At 33.5% G+C, this 22346-nt stretch overlaps 1 long non-coding RNA gene across 1 annotated transcript in view; it reads left to right on the top strand.

Moving 5' to 3' along the window:
* Positions 1–273: 273 nt before the first annotated feature.
* The window catches only part of LOC138161257 (uncharacterized), a 23417-nt gene continuing 1344 nt past the window's right edge, over positions 274–22346 (top strand). Inside the window, exon 1 of the long non-coding RNA XR_011168314.1 lies at positions 274–524. This is a non-coding gene — a long non-coding RNA (uncharacterized lncRNA). The remainder of the gene's footprint in view (positions 525–22346) is intronic.

Below are 22346 nucleotides of genomic sequence, written 5' to 3'. Positions count from 1 at the left end.
GGAAAGGGACAGAAACAAGAACAGCTGTGAGATTGCCTTTAAGAAAACAAACTCTAAGAGAAAAGTAGTTGAGAAGAAACAGACAGTTCTGAGAAAGAAAGATAGCTCTATGAAAGAGTACTTATTGAATTCAAAGAATTATAAAAATTTTTTATTTTATTTTATAGCAGTTAATTTATATATAACTAATAATGATAACTTTGAAGTTAATAGCTAGAAAACCCTAATAAGCAGAACTATTCATTAACTATAAAAACCTTAGAGCCAGCCAATTAGTGGCATTCCTAACAGAAGTATGAATTCATACAAGGAGACTCCTCTGGAGAAAGAGTCAATTATTGACTGAAGAAGCATATCAAACAGAGTAGAGGAGACTGAAGAAAGACAAAGTCCAGCTGAATCCAGATAAGTATGGATGAGTCCAAATGGGCTGAAATGAGTTCATAAAATCAGTCAAACTGAGTGGAGAAAGAAGAATTTGGAATCTACAATACTTACCTGATGAGTTAACTGGAGTAAGTCAGGTATTGCATCCACTGTGGGATACTAGATGATTAGAGGGAAAACTTTGCTGTAAAAAGCTGAAAGGAGGAAAAATAATTTTGATACTTAAAAGAAATAATTTGGGAAATTAGCAGTTTGTCTTTCTTGTATTTTACTGAGATGTAGGGCTCCTGTGAAGGTAAGTCTTTCAGATGTTTCTCTGTCTGGGGCTTTGCTGCCACATAGGTCATGAGAAAGGAAAACAAAGAAACAAAATAGCTTAATGAAAGAGAACTCCCAAATAATTCTGTAGATGCTAAAATTAAAATAACTTCTTTTGCTAAAAAGACTGTAACACTAGCTTAATGGTTCAAGTGGGAAAAAAAAAAAACAGCAGAGAAGAGTCCTTACCCAGTCCTTTGTTTTAAACTATCCCATAAGGAGAACAAAGTCATCAAAGCTTGCAATCTCTGAGCAAATAGGTTTCCATACTCACGTATCAACCTGCCAGGAATCTGTAGATTTGTGCATACTCTTTTCCATTAACACTTTGTTCATCAAAGAGAGAATGAAACCCATATTTGTGAGTGGACATTGTTATTATTCTCTTTTTGCATTCTGTAGAGTAAAATGTTACAAGAAGAAAATAGTTTTATCTTTATTGATTTATTTAAATGAGAAAACACTGGTGGGGGCTTAGGGGCTACAAATTTATATACAGGCATACATACATGTTTATATGTATATAGGTATGTATATAAACACCTGTATACACATCTACATATTTCTATTCACATACACACACATATAGGTGGTTTTGCATGTATGTCTATCCCCAACATTATCTTGAAAATTAGTAGTATGTCACTCCACTTCTGGTAACTTCAGTCTGTCATTTGGAGTGGAGGTTAGGTTGACTGAGCTAGCAGAGAAACAAACAGAGAGTAATATGAGACAGAGTCAGAGTCAGAGTCAGAGAAAGAAACAGACACAGAAAACAAAATCAGAGAGATAGAGAGAGAGAGAGAGAGAGAGAGAGAGAGAGAGAGAGAGAGAGAGAGAGAGAGACTCATTAAACCTGTCCTGTATCGTGGAGCCTATGCCCCTACTATGTAAAGATACTTATAGATATGGATACATATAGGAATATGTCTGCCCAAAGCCCCAAAAATATATGCAAAAACTAGCCAATCATGTTGGAGATAAGAGTTTGGAGGGGAGAGAGAAAGGACATAATCCTCTTTAATCATGGAGAGAAGCATGCCTTCAATCCACTGAACTGGTTTCTCACTAGGACAGAAAAGGATTCCAAATCTGAAAAAAAAAAAATGAAGAGGACATTTAAAAAAAAATTTGACAATGAAAATATAAATTGAAAATCCCCCCCCCCCGCCATATATATCAAATTCCCATTTTGGATACACTCTTTCATTATTTATTGTATTGATTCCTTAGATGCTTTTTTTAAACATATTTTCCCCTATCTTCTAGATCCACCATCCCAAGAAACCTTCTTTATAATAAAGAATATCAGCTAAATACCAAAAAAAAGCCTTTCTTAATACCCTGAGGTACTAGTGTCCTTCCCTCAAATTTATTTACTATATATGTATATACACATATGTATACATGCATGCACACATACATTTATATAATATACATGCACATTTTTCTCTAACGAATAAATTATAAATTTTTTATAAGAAAGGATTTCTTCATCTTTTCTTCTACTTCTGCTTTTTTTTATTTCAAATGTAGAACAGTGTGTGAAATACTAGGTATTTAATATAATCTTGTGGATTGATTTTTATCAACTTTCTCAAAAATCACATAAAATATTTCAAGTAACATTTTAAATCCTTACTCCCTAAATTCTCTGAACAAAGCAAATGTTTTAGTTGGAAAATATTTTAAGTAAGGGAGAACCATCTTGGTACAGCTCTTTTCCTGCTCTCCCTTTCCATGGCTTTTCATGGTGTCAAAATGATGCTTTTTATTTATCTTCAACATGTATAAGCATTACTTTAGGGTGCATGTTGGATAAGCTTTATTTCAGTGATAAAGTTGTGTCTTTTATAACTTCCTAACTTTTCTTGAAATGATCTTGTCAAATATATGTGTAAAATAAATAAAAACAATTTTCTGAATACCATTTTATAGAGTACTCTGAAGAGTCTAGTCCTTCACCAAATTATTCCTTCCCACTTCACCTTTGTATTAATAGTCAGGAAGAGATTTGCCATTGTAAAGCACTGATGAAAGGGATAGTATTGGAGAATAAGTGAATTAATTGCTGTGAGTGAGCAATAGAAATTAGTCGATAGAATGCTGAACTTACAGTAAGAAGACCTTTTTAGATATTTCAAAGCTGTGCAAGCTGGGAAAATCAAATTTCCTCATCTTTAAAACTGCAATGATGATGGTTTCTACTTTACAAAGTTGTGAATATCAACATAGTTATATACACACACGCATCACCTCACATGCAAACTTTGTAGTGCTATACAAAATTTTCTTTGTAGTTACAGAAAATCATAGACACATAATACATATCACCCCTCTCTGGTAATGATAGTGTTTACTATATACTATCTATCTGTTTTTACAAAGAGTCAGTGACAAAGAATATATTGGCAGAAAAGAAAGTAAATATGAATGATGAGGCACTGATACATGACAAACATGTAGAAATCAGAAGGTTCTTTGCTAAACTTCAACATATTGAGAAAAGAAAAGTAACTTAAAGTGTTTCAATGCTAGAGTCAATGGATAGACCACTGCGTTTGGACTCAGATGTTTTCTAGCTATGTGACACTGGGCAAGTCACATAACTTGTGTTTGCCTCAATTTCTCTATTATAAAATGGGAATAACAATAGCACCCATCACCTGGATTTATTACATTAAATGATAGAATATTTATAAAACACTTGGAATAGAACTTGACACATAATGGGCAGTTAATAAATTTTTGTTTCCTGCCTTTCTTTCACTCATAACAAAATATCAGGACTACATGACAAAATTCTAAAGATTGTTCATCCAGTTTTGAGGTCCATTAATTCTTGGACTACAACATCATTGAGTTACATTTATATTTTGACCTGCAAAAGATTATGACGATGACCCCAAATACTGATGTGATCAGATCTAGGTTGGTATTTAGAGGCCTTAATGAGACTGGAGGTGTTGGATATTGAAAGCATAAAAAATTGTAAAGAGCACACAGCAGAGGTGTGGAGAGAATAGTGAAAAGCTAAAGAATGTATAATGTTCAAGCTACACTGTTAATATGTTTTATGTGAACCCAAATGATTGATCTCTGCTTTAAAGACAATAAAAAGCATCCACATTACTAAATTTTCTTACTTCAAGGTACATGTACTGCATCAGATTCTTGAGCCTACTCCATACATATGATTTAATACATAGCAGGAGATTAATTTCAGGATACAATTCAGAATGAATTCCATTTGTTGGCAGAAAATGAGTTTTAAGACCAAAAGCACTAGTAACTATATATTGGCATCTGTTTATAGTCAACTCATGCAATTGGTCTTGCATAATGCATATTTTCAGCTGAAAGCTGACTTCTACCCATTCTGTTTACTGTTCAGCCAAAAGCTTCCACAGAGTTACTGAGTGTTAAGAAACTTTTCGAATTTTAAACATTCATTCATCCCTAGACTTGCCAAGTATACCCATTACCCCAAGAAAAGGCAAAATAATAAATAAAAAGTCACAAAGAGAAAAATGTAAAGTTTTTTCCACAGCTCAATTAACTTATATATGCTTAATTAAACTTTGTATTTTTGCTGGATGAGGCATATAAAGTACTCTCACTGTCAAAAAAAAAAAGGATTTTGAATAACTCAATGCATTCCTTTTGAGGATGTAGAAATATTTTCTTTATGTATGGGGGGCTACAGAGATTTTCAATTAACTGAGTATTTCTGAACATATAGCTCTCCATAAATAGGAAATGAGTTAAGTACAATTTAGTCCTTTCTTGAATCTTTATTACTAAATTCTGAAAAGTAATTATTTTAGGGGTGTTACCAAATGTGGATGAAATCATGGTAAGTAAGTTATATAAGGCAAACCTCACCAATTTTTGTACTTTTGACACCATGGATTCAGTGTTCAGAACATCAGAAGTTAGCTAATTAAAAACAACAACAACATAACAATCACCACAATAAAATGGTAGAGCTTCAAAGTCTTCTGAGAATTTTTTTTCATTTATTTCAGTCTGAACTTAAGAAATAAAAAAAAGTGTTTCCATAATATAGAATAGGAAAAAAGATGATTGCATATGAAAGTGCCAATCTGTCATTTACAACTTGCTACTCCTTTTAAATATATAACAGTTTTCATAAGTTTTCATGTAACTTTCTTTTTTCCCACTTTTCTCTCCTCTCCCCCCAAGAGATGGCTAGGGCTTATGTGTATATGTATGTATCTATAGAATTGTTCTATATATACTTCTATTTATCAGAAATTGCAGCATAAAGGCACAAAATATCTGGTTCCTGTAATATAAGTAGGGTGAGAGAAAGGCAAGAGATTTGGAGAAAAAGTAATGGGAAGATAGACAGCTAAACTCATTTGCCAAAAGAGCAAAAGTCTAGAAGACTTAAATGCCACAAAATAATCTATTCAGAATCACAAGGAAGAATTTTTGTACTTTGAGCAAGAATCAGGAAAAGGGTACTCATTTAATGATGGGAGTGATATAGGATTTCTGAGACACTGATATGAGAGAAGGGTAGGAGTTCATCCCTGCAGATTACTTGGGAGTTCCCAAGACCAGTCAACAAACATTTATAGATATGCCTTAAAAATCTGTCATGTTCAAGGCACTGCATTTAGACTCTGGGGGAAAACAAAACAAAACACTTCAAAGAGTTTGCATTCTAATGAGGGACAAGACATTTAAATTGAAATAAATACAAAATTGTTTGAAGAGGGGTAGAATGCTACCAAACATGGAGATCAGGAAAAGTTTCTTTAGGCAGCACATGAGTTTATTCTTGAAGATTTTAGATCTGAGGAAACTCTTATGGGAGAAATATCACCTCTCTGAGTTCCTGTGGGTGGCATCTGGTGCCACATATATATTTAGCAGAACACAGAAATTTTAGAGGTAAAAACCTAGGTTTTGTCATTAAGCTCAAGCATAGGTTTAAATATAAGAGAAAGCCTGAACCATCATTAGATTTTAACCAGGTTTCTTAGAGGCAAAATTACATCAGAGTGACAGAAAAAAAAGCAATTTTTGATACATTGTAGTCTTGTTAATTCCTCTTAGACCATAAAAGTTAAAGGAGTGATAGCTCTTTAATCTCATCCTTTCCTTCAAAATCATAAAAGTTGAACAAAGAGTTAAAGAGAGTCATAATCTTGTATATTCCCTAAGGAAAACAAACAAATTCTAGAGGTAAATTAACTCAGGTTACAGATTATACTACATTTAGAGGATTCACAAATAGTCTGATGGAAGAGGAGAAATTACATATCCCTAAGGAATCAAGGACAGTTAAGATTTCTTTTCTTATCTAAGGAATGTTTAAGAATATAAGTATGTTTCCATATGCTATGGGTTTCAATCAAGGGAGATTCAAATTAAGGTGGACTTTTAATTAACCAAAATTTGCATGAGGAAAGATCCTGTGTCACAAATAACAAAAGGAAATTAAAACAAAACAAAACAAAACAAAAAACCATCTCACAATAAAACCAAAGACTTACCTGGTTAAATTACATCTTTTTTTATATCTAGAGGCTATTTTATCCTTTTCTTCGTATGGGCAAGGTCAGCCATATACCTTGAAAACAGCAATACCTAATAAGTGACTTTGAATTGCTAATATCAAAGTGGGAATAAAAGAAAGAAAGGATTTTCCCTCCTACTTTTAGATACAATAACCATTCAATATCTCCAGTGATAAAGAATTCACTGCTTCCCAAGACATCTCCATTATACATAGATTGAATTAAAAAAATATATTGATTGAGGCCTTACTTTATGAAGAGTATTGTGATAGGGTTTTAGAGCTGAAGATGAAAAATAATTCCTTTTAAGGAGTTCAGATTCTAATAGGAAGTTATGATGCACACAATGGTCATGATGCAGAGTAGACTGTGATAAAGATAAATGAGAAGTCGCTAAAAAGTACTATCAGAAAATTTAGAGTAAGGAATTATTTTCAGATGTGGGGATCATGAGAAACATAGTTACAAAGACCATAGATTTGTGCACTCTATCCCGAAATAAGAGACGTGACTCTAGTGTGTTAATGTCCTTCCACAAATGAATTGGCCAAATTGAAACATAGTACTACAGATAAGACCATAATGCATAAAGGCTATCGCCTTTCTTAATCTGGAGATCATATTTTTAATCAAGTCTAAAAAGGATTTTTTTTTATTTTACTTCCACTTACACCGTTTACATTTGTTGAAATTTCACTAAATTAAATCATTATGTATTTTTATTTTCACAAAATTTATTGTCTAGCTATGTCTTCCTCATTTGGTACTTGATATATTATTCATATTTTACATTCAATTCAATTCGGTAACTCTTTTTTTTTTTTTAAGCAACTGGGGCTAAGTAATTTGCTCAAAGTTACATGGCCACTTCTTTTTTTTGTGGGTGCCAACTATCTGAGCCCAGAACCAAACCCAGGTCTCCCAACTCTGGGGCCGGTGCTCTTACTGCGCCACCTGGATTCCCTAAGTAACTCTTAATAAAGCTCCTAATATGCCCTCTCACACAATCTCTTAGGTACTATAAAGATTTAAAAAAATCCTTGCTTTGAAGGAGCTTAAATTTTGAGGTGAAGGTGGTGGTGATATATAACAACTACACACAAGTAAATAAAAAGCTGCTTAAGAAAGAGTGTTCTAATGGGGGGTGGAGAATAGTAATTAGGAAAACATTTGAGCTGTATCTTGAAGACAGATAAAGATTATAAGATGTTGAGATAAGGCTTTCTAGAATGGAAGACAGATTATGAGAATACATAAAGAAGGGAAGTGGAATTATAAATGTGGGAAACATATAGAAGGCCTGTTTTACCAGAACATAGAGTATGTGAAGGAAAGTATTGTTATGACATATTTGGAAAGGTAATTTGGGGCCATTTTTCAGAGATCTTTAAATGTCATGTTGAGAAGTTTGTAAAGAAGTGCAATTTTCAGGTGCTTTGGTAGAAAATCTTAGTTTCTTTAAATTTCTCAGATAGAAACTTGCTTTTCTAATAAAAAAGTATGTTCTATTTTTTTTTCATACACCAAGGCACTGATTTAAAAATAAAGTGGCAATCAAAATCATCATAAAATTTTAAAAATATTCAAAATCAGTTAAAACAGAATTAGAATAAAAATTTGTTTCATTTATCTGAGTATCATATTTTTGGATCACAGAATCCATTGTTTTTTTTTTTTTCCATGAAACTTAAATCCAAACAAGGATGGCAATTACTACCTCTGTTCATCATGTCAATTGAATGTGATTTATAGAAAAAAAAAATCTGATGCAAATGTATATTTCATGTCTCTAGTGATTAATTCTCCTGAGAAGCATGACAGAGTGGCAAAAAATAATGGATCACTTTAGAATTAAACAGTACCCTGCAAAAATTAATTGATTTTTAAAATTAGAATAAATAACATTTAATAATTATTTAATCAATTATGTTTTCAGTATCTAAGTTGTTCTCTAAGCATTAAAAGTTTAGTTATGTTCATATAATCCACTTATAATTTGGGGTCTAGTTCATTGACTGTATTCCAATTACATAGAACATGCATTGTCTGAATGGGGAAAAAAAACACTAATAAAAAAGAAGCTTCAGAAATTACCTTATAGATACATCCAAATTTTAATAATCTTCTCACTTTCAAATTCAGAGCACGTTGTTTCTTTTTTCTTCCTCAGAATTTTTTTTTATTTAGCATTGTATTTTCCCCAGTTACATGTAAAAACAATTTTTAAAAATTTGTTTTCAAGACTTAGAGTTCCAAATTTTCTCCTTCCTCCCTCCCCAACACACCTCAATGAGAAGGCAAGTTTTTGAATAGGTTATACATGTGCAGTCTTGCAAAATATATTCATAATAATTACATTGTGAAAGAAAACATGCCTCAAGAAAAATAAACAATTTTTTAAAAGTATGCTTCAGTTTGCATTCAGCCATTTTCAGTTCTTCCTATGGGTTTGGATAGCATTTTTTTTATCAGAAGTCCTTCAGAGCTGTCTTGGTTCATTGTACTGCTGAGAATAGCTAAGTCATTCACAGCTGATTACTGCACAATACTGTTATTTCATACACAGTATATTTTACTTTGTATCAGACAATATGAAATAGCTCTTAAGAAAAGCAACTGGCCTGGAAAATAGTTCCAGGAGAGATAATTTAAAAATTATTAGACTATCTAAATACCATGATAAAAAAAAAGAGCCTAGACATCATCTCCCAAGAAACTATCAAGGAAAACCTGATATTCTTGAGGTAAAGGAAAAAAATAGAAATGGAAAACCTCCATCAATCACTTCCTGAAAGAGATAATAAAAGGAAAGCTCTTAGGAATATTGATGCTAAATTCCAGTCTTTGAAATCAAGGAGAAAATATTCTAAGCATCCAGAAAGAAACAATTCAAATACTGTGAAAACACAGTCAGTGTAACCCAAGATTTAGCAGTGTCTACATTAAGGGACTTGAGTGCTTTGAATATGATATTCCACAGGGCAAAGTAGCTATGATTAAAACCAAGAATCATCTACCCAGAAAAATTAAGTATAATCCTTAAGGTGAGAAAATGGACATTCAGTGGAATAGAGAACTTTCAAACATTCTTGATGAAAAAACCAGAGCTGGAAAGAAAATTGGAATTTCTAATGCAATAGTCAAGAGAAGCCAAAAGGGTAAATAGAAAAGAAATCCAAAGGGACTTATTAAAAGTCAACTCTATACATTCCTACATGGAAATATGATATTTGTAACTCATGGAACCTTTCTTTGTATTAGGATAGTTGGCAGTTACACACACTGCACACACACATATACATATATGTGTATATATGTATGCATGTATACATACATATATACATATATGTGCTTTTACAACAAAGGGCAAGAGGGGAGGTAAAAGGGAATGAATGAACTTTACTCTTATGGGATTTGGCTAGGAAAATTGGGTATGAAAATCTCTCTTACTATATAGGAAAGTAGGGGAAAAAGGGACAAGAGAGGGGGGAAAGATAGAAGTGAGGGCAAATAGGAGGAGGGGGCAATCAGAAGCAAATATTTCTGAAGAGGGACAGGTTCAAAGGAGAGAACAGAATAAATAAGAGGCAGGACAGGATGCAGGGAAATATACTCTTTCACAACATGACTGTTATGGAAGTGTTTTACAAGAACTCGCATGTATAACCTATATTGAATTATTTGTTTTCTCAATGACAGTGTATGGGGAGGAATTGGGGAGAATGCTGTACTCCAAGTTTTGCAAATTAAGGTTAAAAATTGTTTTTACATGCAACTGGAAAATAAGGTATAGAAATATATATATATATATATATATATATATATATATATATATATATATATGAAAATAGAAGGGAAGGGGATAATAGAGGAGGGGGGGATAGAAGGGAGGGCAGATTCAGGGAAAGGGTAATCTGAATGCAGACCATCTTGGCAGGGGTGGGGAAAAGGAGAGATGGGGAGGAAATTTGGAACCCCAAATCTTCTAGAAGTGAATGTTGAAAACCAAAATTAAACTTATCAATCATAAAAAAGAAAATAGAGAGCAAATATGTTTCCAAAGAAAAGTATAACATTTTTAAATTTTTTTCTTTCAAAAAAGAACTACTTTTAGAATTTTTATTTCTTCTTCCTATCACTTTTTTCCTCTCCCTTTCCTCCTCTCATCTTTTTCCCCTTCCTTTTCCCCTACTTTGACTACATCTTCCAAACCTACTTCTCAAGTTCAATTCATAATGCTAAATTTATTCACAGTCTCTTTCTAATTGATATTTTAAAAGGAAACAGCTTCCAGCCTAAAAAAAAAAATGTCTTGCCTTAAAGACTGTGAGGTCTAGTGAGATTGTCAACAGTATGGAGGGAGCAAATTCCTGTAAACTCTCATCATTTCCATTGTACCATGTACTCTTACGCAAGCAACCTCTATGAAATGAGGGAGTGTTTAGGATACAACTTTTGCATTGAGTCTGGGATTTGAATTTGTGTCACTGAATTACTTAATAACTGTTTCTTTTTGAAGATATGTTGAACTGTACCTTAACAAAACATTATTTTCACTGGAATTTACCCAAAGCAGCTTGCCAGATAAAAATGTTTTTTACACAATTATTTACACCATCTATTGTTTAGGAAGAAAATGTCTCATGGTCAAAAGATAGTAACAGGCAGTTTTCAAATGAAGAAATCTAAGCCAACTATAGTAATATAAAATTATCTAAATCATTATTGATTAGAGAAATGAAAATTAAAATGCTTCTGAGGTACCACCTCACACCTATCAAGTTTGCTAATATGAGAGAAAAGAAAAAAATATAAATGTTGGAGGGGATGTAGGAAAATTGAAACACTCATGTACTCTTGGTGGAGGTGTAAATTGACACAGCCAATTTTGGAGAGCATATCCAAAGGGTTATAAAATCTATGTCCCAAGTGCTATAACACTTGTGCATACCTTCTATTCCAGTCATATAAGTCATAGGCCTATATCCCAAAGAGATTTGTTTAAGTGGAAAAGAATCTATTTGTACAAAAAAAAATTATAGCAGCTCTTTTTGTGGTGACAAAGAACTGGAAATCAAAGGGACACTCATTGTTTAGGGAATGGTTAGATAAGGTTTGGTATATGACTGTAATGGGATACTATGTTATTATAAATAATGATGAGCATGACAATTCCTGGAAATACATGAACTGATACAGACTGAAGTTTGGATAACATTGTGCAGAGTAATGGTAATAGTATATGATAATCAGTCACACAATGATTCAGGGAAATAACAAGGACTCATGATGAAAAATGTTATCCACATACAGAGGAAGAACTGATTGGCTCAGAATATAGATTAAAGCATATAATTTTTCATTTTTGTGGATTTTTTTTCCATTTCTGCCTTCTTTCAACATATGACTAAGATGGAAATATGCTCTACATGAGTGTAAATGTAGAACCAATATCAAACTCTGTAGAATCTTAGGGAGGGGTAGGAGGAAAGGAAGAAGAAAATTCAGAACTCATTTTTTTTAAAGCAGTCAGGGTTAAGTAACTTGCTCAAGGTTACACGGCCAGTTATTTCTGGGTGTGGTGCTAAGTATCTGAGCTCAGATTTGATCCCCAGGTCATCCTGACACTGGAACTGGTGCTCTTACTCACTGAGCCACCTGGCCACCCCAGAACTCATTTTTTTTAAAGGTGAATATCATTATATATATATATATATATATATATATATATATATATATATATATATCATTTTATCCGTACCAATTTGGCTATGATGATAGAAGAGAAAAATGACAAATGTTAGAGAAGATGTGGGAAAATTAGGGCAATGAATCATTGTTTGTGTAACTGTAAAATGATTCAACCATTTTGCAAAGAAATCAAGAGTTTTTTCCAAAGAGTTAAATTACCTAAATCCTTTGACCCACCAATAGCACTACTTTGTCTTTTTCTAATTATGATTAGAAAAAAAAAAAAGAAGAAGAACCTAAATGTTCTAGAACGTTTATAGCAACACTCTTTGTGGTGGCAAAGAATCGGAAGTTAGAGGGATAACCATCAATTGAAAAATGATTGAACAAGTTTTTGTATATGATTGTAATGGAATACTACTCTGCTATAAGAAATGATGAACTCAAAGACTTTAGAAAAACATGGAAAGACTTGCACATAGCAGCAAAGAGTGAAATGAGTGAAACCAAGAAAATTTTGTATGCAATAACAGCAATATTGTTTCGAGAATGTCTTTGAGGAAATAAGCTATTTTTTATTGTAAATACCAAAATTAATTATAAAAGACATATGAAGAAAAATGGTATCTCCATCCAGAGAAAAAAGTGATAAAAAGAATTATAAATAGAATAATGTTACACATGTGGATGTGTAAAATTGCCTATTTATACCTAATGGTAGCAATCTCTAGGATAGAATAGGAAGAAAGGAAAAAAAATAAAAGAAATAATGAAATAATTTTGCTTCATATTTGAAAGGATGTGAAATTTGTGTGTAGTAGGTTTGCATTTTCATGAAAATAATCTTTTTACTGTACAATTTCTTAAAATTGCCTCTTTTATTCCACAAATTAAATGTTTTTGTCTTAATTTGTTTGTTTACTTTTAGCTTATAAGATTTAGTTCCACAATCCCTTGAGTTTCAAATTTTCTCCCCTTCTCTTCTCCCCACCCCCCATGGAGGCATGCAATTAAGTATGGTATCTGCAAATACTTTCACACCAGAAAACAGTCAGGTTGTAAAGAAGGACTATAACCCATGGAATGAAAAATGGGAAAGAGGAAATAACCAAACAAAAAAATGAAAGAGAAGGGCAGCTAGGTGGCACAGTGAATAGAGTGCTAGCCCTGGAGTAAGGAGGACCTGGGTTCAGATCTGGCCTCAGACATTTAACACCAAAACAACAACAACAACTAGCTGTGTGACTTTGGGCAAGTCACTTAACCCAAACTACCCTCCAAGATGCAAGAAAAGAAAAGAAGAGAAGAGAAGAGAAAAGAAAAGAAAAAAAAGAAAAGAAAAGAAAAAAGAAAGAGAGCAGGTAGTTTGCATCCAGACTCTCTATTTCTTTCTCTAAATGTAGACATCTCTTACCACCATGAGTCTTTTGGAGTTGTCTTATAACCTTTCATTGCTGAGAAGAGTGTAGTCTATCAAAGCTGGTCATCACACATACATTGTGTCTGTAATTGTGTACAAATATCTACTGGTTCTGTTCTTCTCACTCAGCATCAGTTTATATAAGACTCTCCAGATATCTATGAAGTAAATCTCCTCCTCACTTCTTATAGCATAGTATTCCATTACATTTCATATACCAAAACTTGTTTAGCCATCCGCTAAATGATGGGCATCCCCTTCATTTCCAATTCTTTTCAAATACAAAATGAGCTTCTATAAATATTTTTGTACATACAGATCTTCCTCTCACTTCTATGAACTTTTTGTGATACAACCATAGTAGTGGTATTGCTGAGTCTTAAGGTATGCACTTATTTATAGCCCTCTGGGCATAGTTGTAGATTGCTATCCAGAATGGTAGAATCAATTCACAACTCCATCAACAATGTTGTGTTCCAATTTTTCCACATCTTCTGCAGCATTTATCATTTTCCTGTTTTGTCATCTTAGCCAATCTGACCATTGAGGTGTGGTACCTTAGAGTATTTTTTGACTTGCATTTCTCTAATCAATAGTGATTTAAAGAACTTTTTCATATTCTTATAGATATTTTAATTTCTTCCTCTGAAAACTTTCTTTTCATATCCTTTGATCATTTATCAATTGGGGAATTACTTGTATTCTTAAAGATATGAAACAATTCTCTGTATATTTCAGAAATGAGACCTTTATCAGATACACAGATTGTAAAAATTCTTTCCCAATTTCCACTTCCATTCTTTGAATTGCCTTTGGGGTAGGTGAGTCTGCTCCCTAGGGCTCACTCTCACTATGCTGTAATCTGCTGTCAGGTCCTGTCTGGTGCACCCCCACGTGCTCTGTGCTCCCCCTGCTGTAATGTAATATCAAGCAAAGGCAACTTCCCAGGTTCAAAATACCAGCATAGGTGCTCTCTATTTTATTCAGTGACAAACCAAGAACAGAGAAGATCAAAACATGACATCATTCAAAATACAGCATTTACTAAGTGTGATTAAATCATCTCCAAGTACTACCCCACCCCAGGACCTTCCAATCATTCAATCAATTACAAAGTCCCGTTCTAAATACTACTCTACCCCTAGGCTATACCTTCATTTAGTCCACCACAAAACCCCTCTTCTCAAATGGAGATTAGTTTCCAAACATAGGTAAAGTACCTTCATTTGTCAATCACAGAGCACAATAAGGTCAAAAGTTCCCCACCCCTGGATCACAATTGAATCTACCCCAGAGTTACATCAAGTTTAAACACAGCACTTAATACCCAAATGGAGGTCTTTTCTTCATCTTGACACGAGGCAAGTTCTCAGCAATCTTAGTTCCTGGGGAGACAAGGCTTAGCAAGGCCATAAGATACATTGCCAGTCCCTTCATGAATTTATCCTCTGTCTGTAGAACAGTCCTAGAACCCCTGAACACATTAGCAAAGCCCTCTCCCAGGATTTCTGTAAACATACAACAAGAAAATCCTTCTTCAGGGCTTCTGAACCAACAGAAAGGCTCCCAGACCCCTGCAACAACAGCACTGTCCTTCACCAGTGGACAGTATTCATTCTGTCTGCAGGACAGTCTCCAGACCCCTGCAACAACAGTACTGTCCCTCACCAGTGGACAGTATTCACTCTCTGTCTGCAGGACAGTCGCAGGCCTTCTTAGCGAACAGCCAGGTTCCAGGACTTCTTCAACAAAAGGACTGTCTTTCACCAGTGGACAAATCTGGCAAAACAACATCAAAACAGACAGACAAAGTACCAGCAAAACAGCCATGTCTCCTCAGTCCTTGGCAGCTCAGGGGGCAGGTCTCAAAAGTCCAGGGCAATTCAAAGCGGCCACTAGCAATTCTCTTAGTCTCTCTCTCTCTCCACGAGGTGCTGCTTCCAAAAAGATCTTCCGCCTCTCTCTAGTGTCTCTCCAAATCTACCTCACCAGCTCCTCCCAGTTCAGGACTTTCTTTTCACATCAACAAGCCCATCCCACAGGTGGGATTAACAAACTCTGGGTTTTAATACAATCAATTTGAAAACCAAGCCAATACAGGGGAATCTTTAATTGCCATTACTATCACACCTGCTCAGACCTATCTGCCACGTTCTGTCTCCCAATGGATTCTCTCAGTCTAAAATCCATTCAGATTCACTTTTTAAGGGTTAGTGACAGAATTCATGGAGGAGCTTATAAAAGTACCTGCTTGGGGAGGCTAAGTAGTGTAGTGCATAGAGTACCAGCCCTGGATAGAGGAGGACATGAGTTCAAATCCAGCCTCAAACTTCTAACACAAAAACTAGCCATGTGACTTTGGGCAAATCACTTAACCCCAATTGCCCTCCAAAAACACAAAAAAAGAAAATGCACCTGCTTCCATTTGTCCATCTTGGCTCTGCCTCCTTAACAAATTAAATAGTAAACAAAAAAGTTATTTTTTTTAAAAATATCTTACATGTAATTGGGAATACATATTATATGTAATATAATATATATTTTTTTTTAAAGAAGAAAATTTCTTTTTAAAGGCATGTGCTTTCAGGCAAAAAATCTGTTCAATAGTTTGATTAATTCTTTGTCTATACTTCAATTTATTGTGAATAAAAAAAAGTTTTAGGCCAAAATGATGAGTGAGGATTATTAAGTACTAAAATAGTTTGATCTGTTGAATGTTATATAAAAAGCAGAGAAATTAGATTTTACCTCCTTGAGAGAAAGGATTTTTTTACCTCTTTTTGTATCCCCAGAATTTGATAGAATTCATGGTATATCATAAGAATTTAATAGATGTTTATTTGATTACTAACTAGACAACTAAAAGTGAAAAACTAAATCAAACAACTCTACTAGAAATGCAACTATGCATGGGAATCTTTGGTGTAAACTAATCATTTAATTAACAATGCCCTCAGCACATATTTTATTCTTTTCCAATCCCAAGTCTCTCAGTCAGTCGGTGCCATAGTGGATGGAGCACTGGTCTGGAGACAGGAAGACTTGACTTCAAATTAGACTTAAGTCACTTATTGTAGGAAAGTCACAACCTCTGTTTACCTAAATTTTTTTCAACTACAGAATGGGGATATTATAAAAACTCACATCACAGGTTTATTGAGAGGATGAAATGATGCTAATTTTAAAGCATTTAACAGAGATCATGGCACATAAGTGTTATCTAAATGTTATCTATTATTATTGTTAATTATCATTATCATCATCATTATTATTTTTCCTTAATAACTTACTAACCATGGGACCTATGGAAAAGTTTGATTATTTTTTTGGTTAACTACAAAATGTCTATAATAAAATAATATACCTTGCTGGGTAATGGTAAAGATCAAAAGAGTTAACATTTGTAAAATGGTGTATCAACAATGCAATATTCACAATGCCTGATAACTGTAAATGTGCTGATATGGTTATTAATCACAAAATATACCAGGCTCTCTACATAGGGGACAAAGCTAGAACATTTATTATTAAAATATCAGAAAACTGAGTACCAAAACCAGAAAGTCAAAGCCATCACAGTAGTTATGAAATTGACACACATAGTTAATGTAGTAAACACCCACATTCTCAAGCTTTCAAAACAGAACAGACTACCTCAGGCAAAAGTCCCCATCTCCACACTCAAGACAACTCCTCAGCTTCCAGGAAGTGTGCTCCAAGCAGCTCCACCCCGCAATTTTTATCCCTGGTAGTCCTTAGCAGAAATTCTGGCTGGCTCAAAAAAAAAAGAGTTCTCTGGGTGAGCAGGTGGCTCTGCGAGTAAGAGCACAGGCCCCAATGTTGGGTTGACCTGGGGATCGAATCAGGGCTCAAATACTTACCACCACACCCAGAAACAACTGGCCATGTAACCTTGAGCAAGTTACCAATTGCTTTAAAAAAAAAAAGAGTTTTTGACTCTACCTCCAACTCCACCACTACCACTGCCACTGCTGCTGTCGCTGCCACCAGTCAGTGCAGGAACTCTAGCTTGGCTTCAGCTTCCTCTTGCCCCACACCTTCCTGCTATTTCAGCAAGTCCAACAAGGCAGGGAAGATCTTTAAACAGATAACCCTTACAAATGGCTACCATCATATCTGACACATAGTACATGCTACACAAATGTTTCTTCATTTCTGTTTTCTCTTTACATCAAAGACCAACTGCAGAAACAGAGAAATAGAGGTGAAGAATGAAGTCCTGTAATGTTTTTCATTTTTTGGTTCAATGTATGGATCTTGTCATTCTAGGAAATAAAAAGAATTACACACACACACTCCTACATGTACACATATATATACATATACATATATATACACACATATACATATATACACATATAGATATATATACACAAACATATACACATATACATATATATACACATATACATATATATACCCACACACGTATACCTATGCATGCACATGTGTGTGTGTTGATGATGTTTTTATTTTATTAAGACAATTATAATTAATATTTTAAAAATTTCCATATCAATACTGTTTTCCTCTACAATGAAAGAAAAAATCAATCTTTAAATGTGAAACAAATACATTTCTTTTTTGTAAAAGACAGAATTACCCAAACTATCAGTTCATGTGAATTATACAGCAATATTTCTGAAATATGTGACTTAAGAAACTCAAAACTATTTCTTAAGCTTGCATTTATCCAGTATGGAGGTAGTTTCCCCCTAGAGAATGCATTCTGTTGCCAATAGTATTTTCTATCTGCATGCCATCAAGTGTAATTCAATATTATATTACATGATTAAAAAAAAAAGATTCACTTTCTGTCTGGTACTGGGGCAATTTGCATACTGTTTATATTGAAAATGTCCAATGAATTTTAAAAAGCTATTGTATCTAGTAACAATGCTATTTAGTTTATAATCGAATTATTTAGGTTATAGATTGCAATGGAAGGAAGAAAAGAAAGACAGCTAGAAAACTGATCTGTTTGCATTTCTTATAACAAAGACACAATAGTTTGTGATATTTCAATGGTTTAAGGTATAGCAGGAATAATTAAGGGAGCCTCACTAGGGCTAGGGTATTATCCATGAGCTGAGATTGTGCTCTGGCCCCTTCCAGTTGGACATCTATTATGCTGTCTCCTTTGTAAAGGATATACACAACCAGAGATTACTTGTTAGTCCTTTGGTTTCCATGATTTTTGGTTGAAGATGCATTGTTATTTGTTTAGAAAGAAATAACCCCTTCAATGGGCTATAAGAGTTAAAGAAAAGCTGACTTCCTAAATTTCTATCACCTTATGATCCAATGATTATATCATTTCCATGGGATGTGGCTTATATGAGATAGCCCTTAAAACTATTTTATTTTTCTATTCAGATCCCCCCCCCAGCAATTAACAAACAAATTTCTCATGAGAATGCTATATTCTTTACATATCTCAATTTTTTTGGAAGGGGAAAGGCAAGGCAATTGGGGTTAAGTGACTTACCCAAGGTCACAAAGGTAGGTTAAATGTCAAGTTTCTGAGGCTGTACTTGAACCCAGGTCTTCCTGACTCTAGAGTCGGCACTGTATTCACTGCACCACCTAGTTTCCCCATTTTCTCAATTTTTTAAGTGTGAAGTCTGATTGATTTAGAAAAGTTTGTCTGCAAAATTTGGCTTGTACTGAAATCTTACAATAAATTATTACAAATAGATTAACAAATTCAAAATGGATAAGTTAAATGAATATAAAAATCATACTATAAAAATTAAAAGAAAAGCTAATTATATGCATTCAAAAATTATTTTTCCTGACTACTTTTCTTTCATTTGCTCTTATTCCCTGCCCCCTGCCCCCCACACACCATTAGGAATACAAAAATACTTGGAAAAAATTGTCATACAGAAATGTATAGACAATCTATTTTTGGTCATAGCACAAAAAGAAAAATAAGAGAAAACATCTCAGTCTGTATTCAGAGTACATCACTATTCTATCAGGTAGCCTGTTTTATTATTGATCCTCTGAAATTGTGACTGGACATTGTGTTTTTTAGAGTTCCTAAATCTTTCAAAGTCAGAAGTCTTTAAAATATTCTTATTATATCATAAATTGTTCTCTTGATTCTATTCATTTTCACTCAGCATCAATAAATAAAAATTTCCCCAGCTGTCTATGGAATCATCTCTTTCATCATTTCTTACATCACTATGATATTTCATCATGTTCATATACCATAAATTATTGACATTCCCTCCCCACCAATTCACCAATATGTTAGTTTATAATTCTATTGCAAACAGAACTGCTATAAATCCTTTTTTTTAAAAAATGGGTCATTTTCCTTTTACTTTGTTTTTTTTTGTTTTTGTTTTGTTTTTTGGCCTTTAGGTACAGATATAATAGTAGTATTGCTGGATCAGAAGATAAAATAGTTTAATTGATTTGGGACAATAGTTCCTAAAGTGCTCTCTAAAATGACTGGACTAGTTTACACCTAGTTTACACAGTTTTAGATAAAACTCTTTTCTGAGAAATTTGATATAAACATCCTCTCCACGTTGACCTTTTTGTTTATGTTAATTAATATATCTGTCTTCTTATAATGCTTACAGAATTTATCATTTTCTATTTTGTCAACTTTGTTGATCTTATGCATATGAGGTAAACTTCAAAATTGTTTTAATTTATGTTTTTACCTAATAATGATTTAAAGTAATTTTCAGATGGATATTGATAGCAGAATTTTTTTGAAAACTACTTGATTACCTATACCTTTTGATACTATTGGTAGGTAATAAATTTTTAACCAAACCACACATAGACTTAACAACAAAAGATAAAATCATAAAATTTAAGTGAAATTGAAAAGATTTTGCACCAAAAAATCACATCTAGAATAAGAAGTGAAAAGGTCAACTCAGAGAGGATATTTAAATCAAATATCTCAGAAAAGACTTTAGTATATAAATATATAAATAGAAATATACAAAAACAGAAGCAATTCATAATACATAATCACTTTAAAATGTAGACAGGATCTTCAAAAGAAATGGAATCCATCAACCAGTACATTAGAAAAGTAATTACATTACTACTAATAAGAAAAATAAAGATCAGGACATACATGACTTTTCACCTAACATTTATCAAACTGAAAAAAAGATGGGAAAAAGTTGAAGTTAGAGGAGTAGTGGAAAGATAGGAACACTAACATGTTGATTAGTTGTTTTGTGAACTAATACAATCATTCTATAAAGCAATCTAGAATTATGCAAAGCAGTTCACGACCATTAACCCAGATATTTTATTAATAGACAGATGTCCAAAATGAGTTTGGAAAAAAAAACTCGATATGCATCAAAAATTTTGTAGGAGCATTTTTATGTTGTAGCAAATAACTTGAAACCAAATTAGATCTCCCTTGATTCGAGAAGACTAGACCAGGGATGGGGAACCTGCAGTCTTAAAGCTACATGTGTCCTTCTAGGTCCTTAAATGTGGCCCTTGAAGTTTGGATTTATTCAAAGGGTCACACTTAATGACATAGAAGGCCACATGTGGCCTCAATGTCACAGATTCCCTACCCCTGGTAGACAAATTGTGGCAAATGAATATAATTTAACATTGTTGTGTAGTAGCAATGAATATAATGCTGATGATGAATACAGAGAATAATGGGAAATTTATATGAACTGATACAGAGTGAAGTAAGCAGAATGAAAACTATGAGTATAGCAATGTAAAAAGAAAGAACACAAATCATAACACAAAAAGAAATGTAAAAATGTTAAAAGAACATAGCACGGCCTCAAAGAAGATATATGACAAGACAGAGCCCGCTCCTTTATAAAAGTGTGTGTGTGTGTGTGTGTGTGTGTGTGTGTGTAGGGGGAATAAGAGGGTTCCCCAGGTGTAAAACATTGAACATAATGTTAATTTTTAATGCATTATTAGACTATCTTAAAAAATCTTTCATTTCTATGTCTTTTTTTAATTTATTAAAAAAATAAATTTATTTTTAGTTTCAACATTTATTTCCACAAGAAATTGAGCTACACATTTTCTACCTACCTTTCCACTATCCCAAACCCAAGATAGCAAGCCTACTGAATACCCTTTCCCCTAATCTGCTGCCTCATAACCTCCTCTATCCCCCTGTTAACTTTCCAGTAGGGCAAGGTGGATTTCTATACCTCAGTGTACTTATATCTTATTTCCCAGCTGCATGTAAAAAACATAATTTTAACATCTGTGCTTACATTGTTGATTTTCAAATTCTTTATGTTCTTCCCTCCTCAAATACCCCCACTAGGAAGATAAGAAATTCGATATGGGTTGTACATGTGTAGTTATGCAAAATGTTTCCATATTAGTTATATTGTAAAAGACTAACTATATTTCCCTCCATCCCCCACCATCTTGGCTCCCTGTTTTTTTTTTTAATTTAAAAACTGTTTTCTTTTGTTTTGTTTTGTTTTTGTTTTTAAGAAATGTCTTTCTGGGAATGGAGAATGAAAAATCCATCAAAAGATATAGTGATGCAAAAGCAAATTTTATCAGTGAAATATACTTTTAAAAAGAGTAATATAAAAAGAATTCATCTCAGTTCCTTCCAATGTATCCTTGATACATGAATGGACAAATCTATATATAACATAAACCACCCTCCTTCTTAGGTTTCCTCAATCTTATTTCCTATCATGTACTCTATAATCCTGTGATGTTGGTGTCTTTGTTTCTTACACAATACACTACAGCTCCCAATTTTGGGCATTTGTACTGGGTTTTCCCCATCCATACCCATATCAATCTCTAGTCTTCTCTGACTTTCTTTAAGTCTCAGCTAAAATCCCAATTACTACAAAAACTTTTCTTCATGCTTCCAAATGAATCAATTTCTCTCTCTCTCTCTCTCTCTCTCTCTCTCTCTCTCTCTCTCTCTCTCTCTCTCTCTCTCTCTCTCTCTCTCT

This window comes from Petaurus breviceps, unplaced genomic scaffold, assembly GCF_028583685.1.
Source record: "Petaurus breviceps papuanus isolate PSGF00001 unplaced genomic scaffold, PetGlider_PUasm1.0 184, whole genome shotgun sequence".
NCBI lineage: Eukaryota > Metazoa > Chordata > Mammalia > Diprotodontia > Petauridae > Petaurus > Petaurus breviceps.
Note: the sequence above shows the minus strand (reverse complement) of the source record. Positions and strands in the feature narration are given on the sequence as shown.